Source organism: Pan paniscus, chromosome 14 (genome assembly GCF_029289425.2).
Source record: "Pan paniscus chromosome 14, NHGRI_mPanPan1-v2.0_pri, whole genome shotgun sequence".
Lineage (NCBI taxonomy): Eukaryota > Metazoa > Chordata > Mammalia > Primates > Hominidae > Pan > Pan paniscus.
The window spans coordinates 51,333,954-51,354,733 of NC_073263.2; the positions used below are offsets into that span (position 1 = coordinate 51,333,954).

Consider the following 20,780-nt stretch of genomic DNA (forward strand, 5'->3'; position numbering starts at 1 on the left):
TATGGTAAGTACTCTATACAAGCAGATCTTTAAAAAAATATTTTATACTATATTTTTACTGTACCTTTTCTATGGGCCTGTAAGGCCTGTGGGTTCTCGCGTCCCCCAGCTCCCCCCGCAGCCGGCTCCTCAGTGGTCCGCTCCGGTTGCCAGGTGTGGATTCTGTTCCTAACTGAAGGCTGAGTGTTCTCCGCAGCTTATTGTGGCCCCGACAAGCCTGGGTTACTGCGGCCACCGCCACAGCAGCCTTGGCGCTATGGAGGAGCCCGGGGCTACCCCTCAGCCTTACTGGGGGCTGGTCCTGGAGGAGCCACGCAGGGTTGTGGCAGCACTGCCTGAAGGCAGGAGACCAGATTCGAATCCTTATGGATTTCCATGGGAATTGGTGATATGTGCAGCTGTCCTTGGATTTGTTGCTGTTCCCTTTTTCTTGTGGAGAAGTTTTAGATCGGTTAGGAGTCGGCTTTATGTGGGAAGAGAGAAAGAGCTTGCTGTAGCGCTTTCTGGACTAATTGAAGAAAAATGTAGACTACTTGAAAAATTTAGCCTTGTTCAAAAAGAGTATGAAGGCTATGAAGTAGAGTCATCTTTAGAGGATGCCAGCTTTGAGAAGGAGGCAACAGAAGCACAAAGTCTGGAGGCAAACTGTGAAAAGCTGAACAGGTCCAATTCTGAACTGGAGCATGAAATACTCTGTCTAGAAAAGGAGTTAAAAGAAGATAAATCTAAACATTCTGAACAAGATGAAGTGATGGCGGATATTTCCAAAAGGATACAGTCTCTAGAAGATGAGTCAAAATCCCTAAAATCACTACTAGCTGAAGCCAAAATGACCTTCAAGAGATTTCAAATGAATGAAGAACAAAGAAGATAGCAATACAAGATGCTTTGAATGAAAATTGTCAACTTCAGGAAAGCCAGAAACAGCTTTTGCAAGAAGCTGAAGTATGGAAAGAACAAGTGAGTGAACTTAATAAACAGAAAATAACATTTGAAGACTCCAAAGTACACGCAGAACAAGTTCTAAATGATAAAGAAAATCACATCGAGACTCTGACTGAATGCTTGCTAAAGATCAAAGATCGGGCTGCTATGCTGGAAGAAGACATAACGGATGATGAAAACTTGGAATTAGAAATGAACAGTGAATCGGAAGATGGCGCTTACTTAGATAATCCTCCAAAAGGAGCTTTGAAGAAACTGATTCATGCTGCTAAGTTAAATGCTTCTTTAACAACCTTAGAAGGAGTAAGAAACCAAATCTATATTCAGTTATCTGAAGTTGATAAAACCAAGGAAGAGCTTAGAGAGCGTATTAAAAATCTTTAGATGGAACAAGCATCTTTGCAGTCAGAAAACACATATTTTGAAAGTGAGAATCAGAAGCTTCCACAGAAACTTAAGGTAATGACTGAATTATATCAAGAAAATGAAATGAAACTCTACAGGAAATTAATAGTAGAGGAAAATAACCGGCTAGAGAAAGAGAAATTTTCTAAAGTAGACGAAATGATCAGCCATGCCACTGAGGAGCTGGAGACCTACAGAAAGCGAGCCAAATATCTTGAAGAAGAAACTTGAGAGAACTATTCATTTTTATCAAGGGAAGATTATATACCATGAGAAAAAAGCACATGATAATTGTTTGACAGCACAGACTGCTGAAAGTAACCTCAATGATTTAAGGAAAGAAAATGCTCACAACAGACAAAAATTAATTGAAACAGACTTTAAAATTAAATTTTTAGAAAAAGATCCTTATGCACTTGATGTTCCAAATACAGCATTTGGCAGAGAGCATTCCTCATATGGTCCCTCACCATTGCGTTGGCCTTCATCTGAAACGAGAGCTTTTCTCTATCCTCCAACTTTGTCGGAGGGTCCACTCAGACTCTCACGTTTCCCTCCAGGGGGAGGAGGAAGAGGCCCAAGAGGCCCAGGGAATCCTCTGGACCACCAGATTACCAGTGAAAGAGGATAATCAAGCTGTGATAGGTTTACTGATCCTCACAAGGCTCCTTCTGACACTGGGCCCCTGTCACCTCCGTGGGAACAGGACCGTAGGATGATGTTTCCTCCACCAGGACAATCATATCCTGATTCAGCTCTTCCTCCACAAAGGCAAGACAGGTTTTATTCTAATTGTGCTAGACGCTCTGGACCAGCAGAACTCAGAAGTTTTAATATACCTTCTTTGGATAAAATGGATGGGTCAATGCCTTCAGAAATGGAATCCAGTGGAAATGATACCAAAGATAATCTTGGTAATCTAAATGTGCCTGATTCATCTCTCCCCGCTGAAACTGAAGCAACTGGCCCTGGCTTTGTTCCTCCACCTCTTGCTTCAATCAGAGGTCCGTTGTTTCCAGTGGATACGAGGGGCCCGTTCATGAGGAGAGGACCTCCTTTCCCTCCACCTCCTCCAGGAACCATGTTTGGAGCTTCTCCAGATTATTTTCCACCAAGGGATGTCCCAGGTCCACCACGTGCTCCATTTGCAATGAGAAATGTCTGTCCACCGAGGGGTTTTCCTCCTTACCTTCCCCCAAGACCTGGATTTTGCCCCCACCCCCACCCCCACATTCTGAAGATAGAGTGAGTTCCCTTTAGGGTTGAGTCTGCCTTCAAATGAGCCTGCTGCTGAAGATCCAGAACCATGGCAAGAAACTTGACAATATTTTTGCTCTCTTCAAAAGTCATTTTGACTATTCTCATTTTCAGTTGAAGTAACTGTTGTTACTTCAGTGATTACACGTTTGCTCATATTCAAACTTAATGGAATTATAATTCTCAGGATAGTATTTTGTAAATAAAGATGATTTAAATATGAATCTTATGAGTAAATTATTTCCATATCATTTTATTCTAGATAGTATAACTATTTTAATTTGTTTAACTAATCCACTATTATATAAACAACAGTGGGAGATTTATAGATGTAATCTTGCAGGTGGGGAGGCTTTACATTTGAAAGGCCATGGCATTATGCCAAGAACTGTATTTACTGTGGTTGTAGACAAATGTGAAAGTAACTTTATGCTTAATTAAATAAATTTTACTTGATTAAAAAATATATATAGGTTGCATTATTCTTCAGGTATGGAGAGACCAACAGATCAAGTGTCGATTACCACTGAAAAAATGGTTTGTTACTCACAGATCCCAACAGAAGGGAAAGTACTATGCCATGCAGCACCGAATAGGGAGGCAGTATGGTCAGCGAGAAGACAGGAGTGATGGAAAAACATGGGCAAGAGCCTTTACAGTGGTTTCCATGGGAAGGAATGAGTGAGGCAAGGTGAGCAGGGTTAAGGTTAGCTATTATAGTTTGAGTAATTTCAGCAGGCTCTGGGTATAAGGGCTGTCCCTAGTTGTCTGGTACCTGGCCCTGGGGCGCTTAGGGCAGAGGAATGTGGCATAGAGTGTGTGAGTCCTGTGGAAGCCTGATGAAATAGGTGACTGGGGGCATGAGCTCTGGACTGGTTAGTTTGTGTGTGAAAAGCACGCTCATGGGCAAATTGTTTACTGTCTCTAGGAATTGGCTAACCCTGGTAGGGACAGGCCTGCCAAGGTCAGCAAGGCCCTAGATGTCGAAGTGTCAGAATACATAAAAAGACATGGTTAATATGGTATCAGAGCCTCTGTCTTCACGTGGCCTCTCATGAAGGGCTGTAGAGTGAGCTCCCTTAGGGGATGTCAAAGGCCATTCAAGACAGCAGAAGCCACAAGGCCACGTAAAGCTTCAGTAATATCTAAAAGAAGATATTAAGAGTAATATCTCCCCTAGGTATTACAAATCATATTATCAAAGAATGTACACCCCCGTGGTATTGGAGAAATACCTCCCTTAGAAATTACAAAGAATTTCATCATAAGGTGTACCCTCACTGTGATATTAGGAGTAATATCTCCCTTATATATTATGAATAATATCATTACAGGGTGTATACCCACTGTGATATTAGGAATAATATCTCCCTTAGATATTATGAAAGGGACCAAGAAACCTTCTATTTCATTGTTTGCTGTGCCTAGCATCCATTCTGTAGATCACTCCGTTGTTCAAGTGGCTGCTGAGGCTGTAGCCATTACCTTCTCATTTTGGTCATAAGAAGATGGAAGCTAGGAAGAAAGTACACATCCAACCCTTTAAAGATAGTTCCTGGAAATTACACATATCACATCTGCTCACATCCTGTGGGCCAGAAGAAATAAATAACATAGTATATCTAGCTGCAAATGAGGCTGAAAAATATCATTATTCCCTATAACCATGTGGTCAGCTAAAAACAAAAAATTACATTACTAAAGAAGAGTAAAACAGAACAGATATTGAAAGATAACAAGCAGTCTCTGACGCAGCATCTAAGAATAATTATTCCTTTTCCTGATATCCTGAGCACTAAGATCTAGCTCAAAGTTCAGCCTTCACTTTGACAGCCATTAGAGAAAGTAAATGCACTTCATAAACTAGGGAAATGAGAATTAATGAATCTCAGGGTTCCCCTCCGCCCTTTTTTTGGAGACGGATTCTCATTCTGTCACCCATGCTGGAGTGCAGTGGAGCTGCGATCTTGGCTCCTGAAACCTCCACCTCTGGAGTTCAAGCGATTCTCCTGCCTCGCCCTCCTGAGTAGCTAGGATTACATGTGTGTGCCACCACACCCAGCTAATTTGTGTATTTTTAGTAAAGACAGGGTTTCACTGTGTTGGCCAGGCTGGTCTCGAACTCCTGACCTCAAGTGATCTGGCCACCTTGGCCTCCCAAAGTGCTGGGATTACAGGGGATTACAGGGGGAGCCACCGCACCTGGCCTTTTTTTCCCTTTGTAAAAACCCTCTTCATTAATACTAAGAGTGTTCTTGAAAGCTACAGAGAAATAAATCTCCCTTTCAGTGAATTGATAAGGCCCTGGTTATTTCCTCTTCACTTCACAAGATTTTTTTTTTTTTTTTGAGACCAGATTTAGCTCTGTTCCCCAGACTGGAGTGCAGTGGGACAATCATTTCTCACTGCAGCCTTGACATCCTGGACTCAAGCAGTCTTCCTGCCTCAGCCTCCCCAGTAGCTGGAATGACAGGCACAGTCCGCAACACCTGGCTAATTTTTAATGTTTAATTTTTTGTTGTTGTTATAGATACAGGGTCTCACCACGTTGTCCAGGCTAGTCTCAAACTCCTGGGCTCAAGACATCCTCCCACCTCAGCCTCCCAAACTGCTGGGATTAGAGGCTTGAGTCATCATGCCCGGCGCACTTCACAAGATTTAAGACATTGTCTCAGATTCTCAACATCTCCTGGACCTTGGCCACAGCCTCCTATTTGTTTTCTTGTCTCTGCTCTCTCCCTACTCCAAACCATTGCCTACCCTTATGCTGGAGTTACTAAATCTGCCTATGTAAAACGCTCCTTTGGTTCCTAGAGGATAAAGGATTACTTCCTTAGCCTACATATGAGACCCTCCACTGCGGGTCCCAGCCTCCTTTCACCCCTGCCCCTGCGTACCGCTCACTGTTCCCTGGCCAGGCCTGTGCTTGTGCACATTGCTTCCTCTGCCTGGAATGTGCATCTCTTTAGGTTGAGACTATCCTGTTTATCTCTGAAAAACTGGTTCTATTCCTCCCCCATCCCAAGAAAGAACAGGTAATTGTTCCCTCTGCTGTGTTCCCATTACACTTTCTTTGTAGAGTCACGCTGTAATGATCTCTTCACAGATCTCTTGTCCTGATCACTCTGTAAGCTCCTCAGAGGCAAAGAACATCATGTCTTACCAAGTTACCTACATACCAAGGGCTGTCTGGTGCCTGACGCAAACAGAACAGAATGAAGTAGAGGCTCAGCAAAAGCTAGTGGTCGGCCAGGAGTGGTGGTCCGTGTCTGTAATCTCAGCACTGTGGAAGGCCAAGGTGGGTGGATCACCTGAGGTCAGGAGTTTGAGAACAGCCTGGTCAGCATGGTGAAACCCCATGTCTACTAAAAATACAAAAATTAGCTAGGCGTGGTGTTGGGTGTATGTAATACCAGCTCCTCGGGAGGCTGAGGCAGGAGAATTGCCTGAACCCAGAAGGTGGAGGTTGCAGTGATCCTAGATTTCATCACTGCACTCCAGCCTGGGTGACAAGAGTGAAATTCCATCTCAAAAAAAAAAAAAAAAAAAAGCTGGTGGTCAGTTCGATGGAAACAAATTCATGAAAATGTTTCCTTCAACCTGAGAAAGCTGATTAATAAAAGAAAAACATGTAAAATAAAATAAAATGTTTCTGTCTGGCAATGATCAGAATCATATTTGCTTTTTTTTTCTTTTTCTTTTTCTTTTTTTTGAGTTTCTCTCTTGTCGCCCAGGCTGATGTGCAATGGTGCAATCTCGGCTCACTGCCACCTCCGCCTCCTGGGTTCAGGCAATTCTCCTGCCTCAGCCTCCCGAGTAGCTGGGTAGGTGCTCACCACCACACCTGGCTAATTTTTGTAGTTTTAGTAGAGAAGGGGTTCCACCATGTTGGCTAGGCTGGTCTCAAACTCCTGATTTCAGGTGATCCACCCCCCTGGGCCTCCAAAAATGCTGGGATTACAAACATGAGCCACTGCGCCTGGTGCATATTTGCTTTTCTTAACTAGGTTGCACTTAATACCTATTATAGTCAACAGACTGAGTTGAAGTCTTAAGAGACACATCAAACATTCACTTATTCACTCAGAGGGGCCAGATTTGGTGCCAGACCTCTAGTGAGGAGGCCACTACAGTAACCTGGGGGAGAAATGGGTGGCTCAGCCACTAGAACCAACTAAGAAGACCACAATTATTAAAATTTTTATTATTTATTTAGAAACAGGGTCTTGCTATGTTGCCTGTGCTGGAGTGCGGTGGCTATTCACAGGCATGATCATAGCTCACTGAGCCTCAAACTCCTGGGTTCAAGCCATCCTCCAGCCTCAGCCTCTCAAGTAGCTGGGACCACAGGTGCATGCCACTATGCCTGGCTTAAGAGACCACAACGTTTTAGAGCTATCTTCTAGTGGTACATCTGCAGTTTTACCTTTAGTAACAGTGCCACATTCTTCTTCATTCTAGACCACTGCATTCTGAGCCATCAGTATAAACATTTATTTCCCTGAATGAGATGAAGCCAAAGACCTACTGCCTTAATAATGGACAGACAGTGAAACAGAGCATGAAATAGCTGTTTGTCCTGAAAAGGGTTTTTTTTTTTTTTTAGGAAACAGCAGAGACTGTAAAGATGCTGAAGCCTCTGTCCCTCTTCCCTGGAGACCAACAACCTTCATTTCCAGTCTCAGTTCCTGTGCTGTTCACATGGATGGTCCAGTGATGATCTGGTTCCCATCCATCCAGCCTATGAATCAGGGAGGAAAATGAACAGTGGTACTGATTGAGGGAAGCTTTCTTGAGGTTTTCTGTTTCCTTATGAAGTATCTGGATGACAAGCTTCCCTTCAATGCATTCTCAGGGGCTTGGTCTTTACCCAGAGCAGAGGCTGAGAAAATTATTAAGATTTCTGATGCAGTCTGTCCCACCCTAACACATCACAAATGCGAGCATTTGAAGAACAAGAGCCACATGCCGTTATTTATTTATTTATTTATTTATTTATTTACTTATGACAGAGCCTGGCTCTGTTGCCCAGGCTAGAGTGCAGTGATGCAATCTTACCTCATCTCTGCCTCTGGGGCTCAAGTTATCCTCTCACTTCAGCCTCTGGAGTAGCTGGTACTACAGGTGCACACCACAATGCTCGACTAATTTTTTGTAGAGACAAGGTTTTTCCCTGTTGCCCAGGCTGGACTCAAACCTCTGGGCTGAAGCAATCCTCCCGCCTTGGCCTCCCAGAGTGGGGGGATTACAGGCTTCTGCACCCAGCCGCCTTCTCTTTTTGTTAATAAACTCTTTGCTGTGCACAGCTGAGAGTGGGGACTCAATAAATGTCAACAGAGGATTGTGTTTTTACAGACAGATGGACGTGGAAGAACCCAGAAACCCTGGTGTTACTATGGTTTATTTAGTTTGCTGGATTTCAACACCAAATGAGAGAGGTATTCTATTGTAGAAAAACAGAAATCCTATTGGATATAAATTTAATGAAAATCTCGAGAACTATTCAGAAACAACGAAATAAAACCATACTTAAGAGTATGTGGGCTAGGCGTGGTGGCTCACACCTGTAATCCCAGCACGTTGGAGGCCGAGGCAGGTGGATCACCTGGGGTTGGGAGTTGGAGACCAGCCTGACGAACATGGAGAAACCTCGTCTCTAAAAATACAAAATTAGCCGGGCATGGTGACCCATACCTGTATTCCCAGCTACTCTGGAGGCTGAGGCAGGAGAATCGCTTGAACCCTGGAGGAGGAGGTTGCAGTGAGCCAAGATTGCACATTGCACTCCAGCCTGGGTAACAAGAGCAAAACTACATCTCAAAAAAAAAAAAAAAAAAAAAGATTATATGAAGTTTAAAACTTCATACCTTTAAGTAAGATTATAATGTTCTTATAACATATTAGCCAGCTGAAGTGGCTCACACCTATATCCCAACACTTTGGAAGGCTGAGGCAGGAGGATCGCTTGAGCCCAGGAGTTGGAGAATAGACTGAGCAGCAACATAGGGAGACACACACTCTATAATCTTTTTTTTTTTTTTTTTGAGATGGACTTTCACTCTTGTTGCCCAGGCTGGAGTGCAACGGCGTGATCTCGGCTCACCGCAAACTCCACCCCCGGATTCAAGTGATTCTCTAGCCTCACACTCACAAGTAGCTGGGATTACAGGTGCCCGCCACAATGCCTGGCTTTTTGTATTTTTGTATGTTTTTTTTTTTTTTGAGACAGAGTCTGGCTCTGTCACCCAAGCTAGAGTGCAGTGGCATGAGCTTGGCTCACTGCAACCTCCGCCTCCTGGGTTCAAGCGATGCTTCTGCCTCGGCCTCTTGAGTAGCTGGGATTACAGGCATGCGCCACCACACCCAGCTAACTTTTGTATTTTTAGTAGAGACGGGGTTTCACCATGTTGATCAGGCTGGTCTTGAACTCCTGACCTCGAGATCCACTCCCCTCAGCCTCCCAAAGCGCTGGAATTACAGGCGTGGGCCAATGCGCCCAGCCCACATTTTGTATTTTTAGTAGAGACAGGGTTTCACCATGTTGGCCCGGCTGGTCTCGAACTCCTGACCTCAATTGATCCACACGACTTGGCCTCCCAAAGGGCTGGGATTGCAGGCGTGAGCTAACATGTACCAACTACAAAATTGTTTTTTTTACTTGTTAGGTGTGGTGGTGAGCCCCTCCTGTGCATACACCCTGTGATATATTATTCATAATATCTAAAAGAAGATTTTACTCCTAATATCACAGTGGGTGTACACCCTGTGATATTATTCATAATATCTAAAAGAAGATATTACTCCTATTATCACTGTGGGTGTACACTCTGTGATATGATTCATAATATCTAAAAGAAGATATTGCTCCTAATACCACGGTGAGTGTACACACTGCGATACTATTTGTAATATCTAAAAGAAGATATTATTTGTAATACCTAGAAGAAGACATTGCTTCTAATACCACGGTAGGTGTACACCCTGCGATACTATTTGTAATATCTAAAAGATATTATTTATAATACCTAGAAGTAGACATTACTCCTAATATCACAGTGGGTGTATACTCTGTGATATTATTCATAGTAGCTAAGGGAGCTATTACTCCTAATTTCACAGTGGCTGTACACCCTGTGATTTTTTTATAATATACAAGGGAAATATTACTCTAGCATCACAGTGGATGTACACCCTATGATGTTTCTTTTTTTTTTGAGACTGAGTCTCACTCTGTCACCCAGGCTGGTGTGCAGTGGTGCGATCTCAGCTCACTGCAATCTCTGCCTCCCAGGTTCATGCCATTCTCCTGCCTCAGCCTCCCGAGTAGCTGGGACTACAGGTGCCTGCCACCACGCCTGGCTAATTTTTTTGTATTTTTAGTAGAGACAGGGTTTCACCGTGTTAGCTAGGGTGGTCTCAATCTCCCGACTTCGTGATCCGCCTGCCTCGGCCCCCCAAAGTGCTGGGATTAAGGTGTGAGCCACTGTGCCCGGCCTAAGTGTGATATTTCTTTTAATGTCACAGTGGGTGGACAGTCTGTGATATTATTCGTAATATCTAAGGGAGATACAACTTCTAATGTCACAGTGGGTGTACACCCTGTGATATTATTCGCAATATCCAAGGGAGATATTACTCCTAATGTCATAGTGGGTGTACACCCTTTAATATTTTTAGGAATATTCAAGTTAGATATTATTCGTAATGTCACAGTGGGTGTACACCCTGTGATATTATTCATAATATCCAAGGGAGATATTAGGACTAATATCACAGTGGTTGTATACCCTGTGATATTTTCAAAATATCCAAGGGAGATGTTACTCCTAATATCACAGTGCATTTATACCCTGTGATCTTATTCTTAATATCCAAGATTGATATTACTCCTAATATCACAGTGTGGGTACACCCAGTGATATTATTCGTAATATCCAAGGGGGATATTACTGCTAATATCACAGTGGGTGTACACCCTGTGATATTATTGCTAATATCTAAGGGAGATATTACTCCTTTTATCACAGTGTGTGTGTATACCCTGTGTGTACATCCTGTGATATTATTCGTAATACCTAAAAGATATTGCTAAAAGCACTCCTTGTGGTTTGCGCATGTTGGGATGAAAATGAGATGGAGGTCATGATCTTTTTAAGGGTGGAAAAGCATGAACACAAAGTATCATTTCATAAAGCCAATTGCAGCATCTCTGTCCATGGGGCTTCAGGGGAAGAGATGAAACCTTTGTTGAGATTCTACCATGTGGGTCAGGCAGGGACACAGAGTTATTTATGGGACAGCCCTTGTCTTAGTTGGTGAGAGGAGGAAAAAGGAGCAAAAACCTAAAAGGGGATTGCAGGGCCAGGATGTGAGTGGGGGTCGCATTCCAGTAATAGCTAAGTCTGGGCAAGGGGGAGGACCAGGCTGTGAGATGGTGGTGGACGGAGGGGTACAAGGGGAATAGCTCTGAAGGATGTATTGGTAGATGTAAAAGAAGGTGTCCAGGGGTCTGGCCTTGCTGGAGGACTTCGGGGGATGGTAGCAGCAGCATAAATAATATAGAAGCATCAAATAGGAGACTAAGACTTCAAAAGTCAATCAAGAAGTACAGAGGGGAAAGTGCAATTTAGGGCTAGATCATGGGATGAGGAGATGGGCCAAATGCTGGGGATGGGGGGATATCATTGTAGAACAGGCTGAGATGGCTTTGGAGGGAGTTCCCCTAACCCAAAGGTTCTCTAAAGAAAGTGGGAGTGATTTAAAATACACTTGAAGGAAACTATAAAACTGCCTGAGAAATAAAAGAAGACCCAAGATTTCAAAAAATCCTGGGTCAGATGTGGTGGCTCACCCCTGTATCCTAGCACTTTGGGAGGCTGAGGAGGGACGATCGCTTGAGCCCAGGAGTTCGAGACCAACCTGGGCAACAGAGTAAGACCCCTCCTCCCTGTGAAAAAATACACAAATGTAGCTGGGCGTGGTGGCAACTGCCTGTGGTCCCAGCTACTCAGGAGGCTGAAGTGGGAGAATCACCTGAGCCTGGGAGGTTGAGGCTGCAGTGAGCTGAGATTGTGCCACTGCACTCCAGCCTGGGTGACAAAGTGAGAACCTGTCTCAAAAAAGATAACAGAAGATTGGGTGCGGTGGTGTGTGCCTGTAGTTCCAGCTACTTGGGAAGAGAGCTGAGTGGGGAGAATTGCTTGAGCCCAAGAGTTCAGGGCTGTAGTGTGCTATGATGGTGACTATGAATAGCCTACTGCACTCCAGCCTGGGCAACATAGTGAGACCTCCATCTATACAAAATAAAAGATAGGAGAAGGGTAGGCCTAGAAATGCCGCATAGTGGAACAGTTAATAAGAGTCTCTGTTGGAGGCCACCTGGGTTTGAATTTTTATTCTGCCACTTCTGCCATCTGAACTGGGACAGTTTCTCCATCTATAAAATGGGGGTGATTGTTCCCATCTTATAAACTCATTTGAATATTAAATGAGCCAATGTGTGTGAGGTTCTTAAAACAACGTCTGGCATGTAGTTAATGCTCAATTTTATTTTCTTTTGTGGTCTCTTTGAAATGCAGAAGCAAGTTACAGTATTATGCCTATAACTAACATTCAGTTATTTTCCTTCCTACATTCATTAGATAAGTATTTGACAAAGTGTTGCACAGCCCCTTGTTCTAAGAAAAAGAGTTCTTGGATTATGTGTTGTGGTGATGTTGCAGGTGTACACTCTGTCTTGGTTAGCAGACTGGCTTTTGGAAGTCCCACAGTAAATACAGGTAACTGTTGACCTCCTGAGCTAGTGTTCTATAAAACACACTTTGAGGAAACACTGTGTTGTATAAATCTAGATCAGAGAAAAGGTTAAACGACAGATCATCTCAAAATCTCAAATAGGTCTTTTTTTTTCTTTTTTAAGAGTCCTCGTCTCACTGTCATCCAGGCTGGAGTGCAGTGGTGTCATGACCACAGCTCACTGCATGCAGCCTCTAACTCCTAGGGTCAAGCGACCCTCCTGCCTCAGCCTTCTGAGTAGCTAGGACTATAAGCATCCAACATCATGCCCAAGTACTTTTTTGTAAATTTTTTTTTTTTGAGACACAGTCTCGCTCTGTCACCCAGGCTGGAGTGCAGTGGCGCCATCTCAGCTCACTGCAAGCTCTGCCTCCCGGGTTCACACCATTCTCCTGCCTCAGCCTCCTGAGTAGCTGGGACTACAGGCGCCCACCACCACGCCAGGCTAATTTTTTTGTATTTTTTAGAAGAGACAGGGTTTCACCGTGTTAGCCAGGATGGTCTCGATCTCCTGACCTCGTGATCCGCCCGCCTCCGCCTCCCAAAGTGTTGGGATTACAGGCCTGAGCCACTGCGCCCGGCCAATTTTTTGTACATTTTTTAAGAGATGGGATTTCGCTATGTTGCCCAGGCTGGTCTCAAACTCCTGGCCTCAAGTGATCCTCCTGCCTCAATCTTCAGAGTTGCTGGGATTAACAGGTGTGAGCCATCATGCCTGGCTCTATTCAAATGGGCCATATTTTTATAGCCATTAAAATAGATTCAAGTAAAACATTAGTATTTGGAGATTAGATGTATTGTTTATTTCAAGGCACATCTATCAACTGAATTAGTAGTTATTTTGAACAATCAACATTTAATGATGATTGCAGCAATTACTCAAATAATTAAAGCAAAAGTAGAATTTTTGCAATAATTACTGAAGCAACTGTGCTTGAATAGAGCTGCCTTTTGTGGGCTTTAAGTCTTTATGGTTCCCTTTTTTTTTTTTTCTGAGAGAGTCTTGCTGGAGTGCAGTGGTGCAATCTCGGCTCACTGCAACCTCCACCTCCCGGGTTCAAGTGATGCCCCTGCCTCAGCCTCCAGAGCAGGCTGGGACTACAGGCGTGCACCACCACGCCTGACTAATTTTTTGTATTTTTTAGTAGAGGTGGGGTTTCACGATGTTGGCCAGGATGGTCTCAATCTCCTGACCTTGTGATCCACCCAACTCGGCCTCCCAAAGTACTGGAATTACAGGCGTGAGCCACCACGCCCGGCTGTAACAAGCCTTTTCTAAATATCAATTTAGTTGGAGAAATAGTTTAGGAAAAAATTCAAGAGTGCCAACTACAAAAGATAGATGTAGTAAACTTCATTAGTTTCAAGAATTGTGAATATTAAGAGCCTTGGTGTGGCCGGGCGCGGTGGCTGACACCTGTAATCCCAGCACTTTGGGAGGCTGAGGCAGGTGGATCGCGAGGTCAGGAGATTGAGACCATCCTGGCTAACATGGTGAAACCCTGTGACTACTAAAAATACAAAAATTTAGCCGGGTGTGGTGGCGGGCGCCTGTAGTCCCAGCTACTCGGGAGGCTGAGGCAGGAGAACGGCGTGAACCCGGGAGGCGGGGCTTGCAGTGAGCCGAGATTGTGCCACTGCACTCCAGCCTGGGCGACTGATCAAGACTCCGTCTCAAAACAAAAACAAAAACAAAAACAAACAAACAAAAAAACCCCAGAGCCTTGGTGTATGTAGTCCAATCTAATTACAGGAATAGAACACAAACACACAAAAAACAAATGTTTTCTCACTATCTGCCCTTAGGGCCACACCTCCTTGTCTCCATGTAACCAGGGATGATGGTGGGTGAATAATTAACTGCTGTTCATTGGTGCTAATGAAGAGCAGTCACATAAATAACACAGGCTCTTAGACTCCAGGTCAGTATTCCCATCCTGGTCACCCCAGTGCCAGGTACCAGACAAATAGGGACACAACCACTATGTCCCAGAGCCTGAGAAATTATTTAAGCAAGTGAATCCTAAATTGGCTTACCCTGTCTTGCCTGTGGAAACCACAACAAAGACTCGTGGCCATGCTTTCTCCTCGCCTCTCTGCCTCTTGATGGATCCCAGCGCTTGCTCGTGGCATTGCATGGTGTGGCATGCCCCAGCTCTTGGAAACTGTGAGTTACAAACTACTTTTTCAAGGGCAGTCATCTCCTGATCTGTTAGCTTCACTGTATGCTATAGCTTGAATGTGACCCCCATAGTTCATGTGCTGGAAACTTGATCCTTTGTGGTAGTGTTGGGAGTTGGAGCCTAATGGGAGGTGTTTGGGTCATGCAGGCATGGCCCTCATAAACAGATTAATGCTGTTACCTTGGGAGTGGATTTGCCCCATCTTGCTTTCTCTTTGCCCTTTCACCATGTGATGATGCTTTCCACCATGGGATGACACAGCAAGAAGGCCCTCAGCAAATGCTGGCATCTTTATCTTGGATTTCCCAGCCTCCAGACATGTGAGATACAAACTTCCATTTATTATATATTACCTCATCTGTGGTATTGTGTTCTAGCAGCCCAAAATGGACTAAGACATGATACCTGAATAAGAATAAACCCTACATTTTTAAAAACAGCCTGTTAGAACAATTCAAGGGACCGGAAGTTTGCATTATGTTGCAAGGCAACAGTTTCAGCAGTGAACTGATGGCAAAGTTCTTTACCATCTTAAGCTGAAAATGGCTTCCCGGTACATTTCAATAATTCTCAGCCTCCAGGGCAATAGAGAATGAATCTATTCATGTTTTTCAAGCAATGAACTATCAGATATCTGAATACATAACGGTCTTTCCTCAGATACCTTTACAAGAAGCACACACATCAATCTATGGATTTCTTTGAACATTTTTTCCACTCTTATTCCTATAATAATTAGCATTTTGCAAGTCATTTTGACTTCAGTTACCCAGTGAATTGAGTGTTTTCTTCCAACATTCTCAGGTTTTTCAAAGATTATTTATTTATTCATTCATAGATCAATTAAGCAGACCCTCAGCAGTCACATAGCCTTCACTGGTTTATCAGTGTCTTTTTTTTTTTTTTTTTTTTTTTTTTTTTTTTTTTTTTGTGAGACAGAGTCTCGCTCTGTCAGCCCAGACTGGAGTGTAGTGGCACCATCTCGGCTCACTGCAAGCTCCGCCTCCTGGGTTCACGCCATTCTCCTGCCTCAGCCTCTCGAGTAGCTGGGACTACAGGCGCCCGCCCCCACGCCCGGCTAATTTTTTTGTATTTTTAGTAGAGACGGGGTTTCACTGTGTTAGCCAGGATGGTCTCGATCTCCTGACCTCGTGATCCACCCGCCTTGGCCTCCCAAAGTGCTGGGATTACAGGCGTGAGCCACCGCGCCCGGCCATCAGTGTCTTTCTTAAAATGTGGTGTAGGCCAGGCTCGGAGACTCACACATGTAATCCCAGCACTTTGGGAGGCCAAGGTGGGTGGATCACTTGAGGCCGGGAGTTTGAGTCCAGTCTGGCCAACATGGTGAAACCCCGTCTCTACTAAAAATACAAAAAAATAAAATTAGCTGGGTATGGTGGTGCATGCCTGTAATCCCAGCTACTCCGGATGCTGAGGCAGGAATATTGCATGAACCTGGGAGGTGGTGTTTGCAGTGAACCGAGATCAAACCACTGCACTCCAGCCTGGGAGACAGAGTGAGACTCCATCTGAAAAAAATAAAAACATTAAAACGTGGATTTACTATTACTGGCTTACCACACATGGCTTCACTGGCACTATTCCCTTCCCGATCTAGAGACTGGGTATATTCTATTGCTTGGCATGCCATTGACAAACATGTCTGGGTCCTTCCTTCTAAATAAATCACCATGAAACAGATTGTATCCTATAACTAAGCAATTATACAGTTGCTTTTTTTTTTTTTTGAGATGGAGTTTTGCTCTTGTTGCCCAGGCTGGAGTCCAATGATGCAATCTTGTCTCACCACAATCTCCCCCTTTCAGGTTCAAGCGATTCTCCTGCCTCAGCCTCCCGAGTAGCTGGGATTACAGGCGTGTGCCACCACGCCCGGCTAATTTTGTATTTTAGTAGAGACAGGGTTTCTCCATGTTGGTCAAGCTGATCTCGAGCTCCCGACCTCAGGTGATTTGCCAGTCTCGGCCTCCCAAAGTGGCTGGATTATAGGCGTGAGCCACAGCACCTGGCCACTACCGTAGCTTTTTGAATTTTTAGTTATGGATGTAAAATTCACCATTGTTAAGTATACAGGCCTCATTACAGCATGCTTCTTTCCTTTTACTTAAAAAAAGTTTTAAAACTCAAGAACCTCCAAATTTTTTTTTTGTCCTGCTCTGTTGCCTAGGCTGGAGTGCAGGGGTGCCATCATGGCTTAGTGCAGTTTTGACCACCAGGGTTCAAGTGACTCTTCCACCTCAGCCTCCCGAGTAGCTGGAACTACAGATGTGTTCCACCATGCCCAGCTAATTAAAAAACATTTTTTTTTTTTTGTAGAGACAGGGTGCAGCGATGTCGCCCAGGCTGGTCTTGAACTCCTGGGCTCCTGCCTCGGCCTCCCAAAGTGCTGGGTTTACAGGTGTGAGCTAATACATGTTAACTGTAGAAAAATGATCAGATAAATATGAAAGAGCTAGTTCTCTGTATTCTTATTCCCAAGATATAATATTTTGGTATACATTACTTCATACGTTTTCCTCTGCGTAAAGCTCTAGTTTTTTTAATGGATAAAATTACACATACAAATGTTTTAACAACTTGCTTTTCTCAATTATTAATATATATTGGATAGTCTAGAGCCATACTTAAGAATGAATTACAATTATCAGCAGAGTTCCTTGAGGGCAGGGACTTTTTTTTTTTTTTTTGAGGCAGAGTCTTGGTCTGTCGCCCAGGCTGTTGTGCAGTGGTGCAATCTTGGCTCACTGCATGACTCACTGCAAGCTCCACCTCCCAGGTTCACACCATTCTCCTGCCTCAGCCTCCTGAGTAGCTGGGACTACAGGCACATGCCACCATGCCTGGCTAAATTTTTTTTTTTTTTTTTGTATTTTTAGTAGAGATGGGATTTCACTGTGTTTGCCAGGATGGTCTTGATCTCCTGACCTCGTGATCCTCCCGCCTCGGCCTCCCAAAGTGCTGCAATTACAGGCATAAGCCACCGTGCCCAGCCTTAGGGCAGGGACTATCTTAAGTACAGTCATGTACCACTTGGTGTTTCAGTCAACAATGGACTGCATATATGACAAATATCCCATACGATTATAGTGGAGCTGAAAAATTCCTGTTGCCTAGTGATATCAGAGTCATCATGACATCTTAGTGTAACATGTTACTCATGTTTGTGGCGATGCTGGTATAAACAAACCTACTGCACTGCCAGTCATATAAAAGTATAAACACACAGTTATGTATAGTACATAATACTTGATAATGATAGTACATAATTATGTTACCGATTTATGTATATACTCTATTATTCTTTTTTTAAGACGGGGTCTTGCTTTATCGCCCAGGCTGGAATCAAGTGGCGCTATCTCGGCTCACTGCAACCCCTGCCTCCCGGTTCAAGTGATTCTTCTGCATCAGCCTCCTGAGTAGCTGGGATTATAGGTGCATGCCACCAGGCCCGACTAATTTTTGTATTTTTAGTAGAGATGTGGTTTCAGCATATTGGCCAGGCTGGTCTTGAAATCCTGACCTCAAGTGATGTGCCTGCCTTGGCCTCCCAAAGTGCTGGGATGACAGGCGTGAGCCACTGCACCTAGCCTGTTTTATTCCAAAAAAAATTTAAGCCATTCAAATTTGCAGTGGGGGGTTGTATACCAACTTTAGTGACACTAAATGTTAATAAGTTCTGATAACCCACTACCATTGGACCAACCTGTACTATAATTTTTTGTCATTAGAGTGTACTCCTACTTACATATATATAAAAAGTTAATTGTAAAACAGCATCAGGCAGGTCCTTCAGGAGGTGTCCAAAAGAGGGCGTTGTTACCATAGGCGGTGACAGCTCCATGCCTGTTATCGCCCCTGAAGACCTTCCAGTGGGACGAGATGTGGAGGTGGAAGGCAGTGATATTGATGATCCTGACCCTTTGTAGGCCTAGGCTAATGTGTGTGTTTATGTCTTGGTTTTTAATAAAAAAGTATTAAAGAGTAAAAAATAAAAAAGTAAAAAGCTTATAAAATAAGGATATAAAGAAAATATTTTTGTACAACTATACAATGTGTTTGTGTTGTAAGTGAAGTGTTAATACAAAAGAATAAAAACGTTAAAAAAAGTTTAAACTTTTTTTTTTTTTTTTTTGAGAGCGAGTCTCTCTCTGTTGCCAGGCTGGAGTGCAGGAGTGCAGTGGCACGATCTCAGCTCACTGCAACCTCTGCCTTCCAGGTTCAAGCAATTCTTCTGCCTCAACCTCCTGAGTAGCTGAGACTACAGGTGCCTGCCACCATGCACGGCTAATTTTTTTGTATTTTTAGTAGAGACGGGGTTTCACCATGTTGGCCAGGATGGTCTCGATCTCTTGACCTCGTGATCCGCCCGCCTCGGCCTCCCAAAGTGCTGGGACTACAGACGTGAGCCACCACACCTGGCCCCAGTTTAAATGTTTGTAAAGTAAAAAAGTTAGAGTAAGCTAAGGTTAATTTATTATTGGAGAAAAAATTTTAATTAATTAGTCCAGCTTAAGTGTGCAGTGCTTATAAAGACTGTAGTAGTGTACAGCAATGTCCTAGATCTTCACATTCACTCCCCACTTACTCACTGACTCACCCAGAGCAATTTCCAGTCTTGCAAGCTCCATTTATTTATGGTAAGTACTCTATACAAGCATATCTTTTAAAAAATCTTTTATACTATATTTTTACTGTATCTTTTCTATGTTTGGATACACAAATACTTGTGGTTGTGTTTCAGTTGTGCACAGCAGGCCATACAGTGACATGCTGCACAGGTTTGTAGACCAGGAGCAATGGGTTATGCCACATAGCTTAGGTGTGTAGGAGGCTGTAGGTGTGTAGGTGTGTACCATCTAGGTTTGTGTAAGTTCACTCTATGATGTTCCTACAATGAAGAAATTGCCTAACGTGCATTTCTCGGAAACTATCCTCATCATTAAGCAACATAACTGTATTTATGAAACACAACACATAGGTGATTCAATTGTTAAATGACTATATTATAATGATTCCTCTGAGACTACAGGTCACACATTTCAACCAATAATGGGACAACTTTTCCTTTAAATTTCTGTAGAACTCTTAAGATGGACGGTGTGATTCATTTAAATCACTAATTATATCTAACATTATTCTGTGTTCATATTCACTATTTACTTTAATAATTTGGTCCCAAATATTTTAAAAGAGCAAGTTAGAAGACAGTCTCATATCTGACACAGTAAATGGAAGAATACTAGTTAATTGATTCTACTATTGTTTCCACTCATCCATATGAACAGCCCAGTCTGCTCCCAACAGTGTCTCCCTGCCAGGTTGCATTAATAATGCAAATTAATATAAGTAGTAGTTGATTATATTCCATTTACGAGTACTATGCTTGGTTATGCCTGCATACAGAAAAATTCCAGTTTGGATTACAGATTCTTTTCTCACAATTCTTTCAGTGTTATTGTATTATCTAAAATAAATTATTGATTTAATGTCTCTTACCACGTTCAAGATTTCACTTACATCTCCAGCTATGCTTCTGGTCACTATCTAGACTTACATTAAGTAAACATAAAGTAAAAAGATGTGAGCAAAACACCATGCATTTGTCTGTTTTTGTTAATGATTTAGAAAAGCCTTAATTCAAATTATAATTTTATACCATTCTTAACCCATAATAGTTTGTAATCCAAGTTACAACATAGCCCAGTAATTTTGCCTGATGAGCCAAAGGCAGTTAAAAACCAAATTCTTTTTCTGGTTTTTGATATGTAAACTGATTGTTCATAAAATTTTCATCGTTTCACATATTTAACCTATCTCCCAAAGTTTAAATCACTAAAATAACATGGAAAATATATCATTGATTAATTTTCAGTCTGAGTATGAAAAACTACCCTAGTATGGACAAATGGACTTTTGCAATAAACAGAATCAAGACAGTGAACAATGCCTCGTTGAGCCAGGAAAAAATGCAAGTCTTTGCATGTTAAAATACAAGAATGTTTTATGTCCTATCTACATTTATATTTATCTATCATTATATATTTAAGGTATGGGTATTATACTGTACTAGTATCATTCTATTGGCTTAACAAAAGGTTTTATTTAAAAAGTTCTCTTAGTCAATGTTTTTTTTTTTTTTCTTTTTTTTTTGAGAGAGTCTTGCTCTGTCGCCCAGGC

At 42.9% G+C, this 20,780-nt stretch overlaps 1 pseudogene; it reads left to right on the forward strand.

Annotated features, from left to right (window-relative positions):
• The first annotated feature begins 217 nt into the window (after positions 1–217).
• On the forward strand, positions 218–2,672 carry LOC100985052 (cTAGE family member 2-like; annotated as a pseudogene).
• The last annotated feature ends 18,108 nt before the right edge of the window (positions 2,673–20,780 follow it).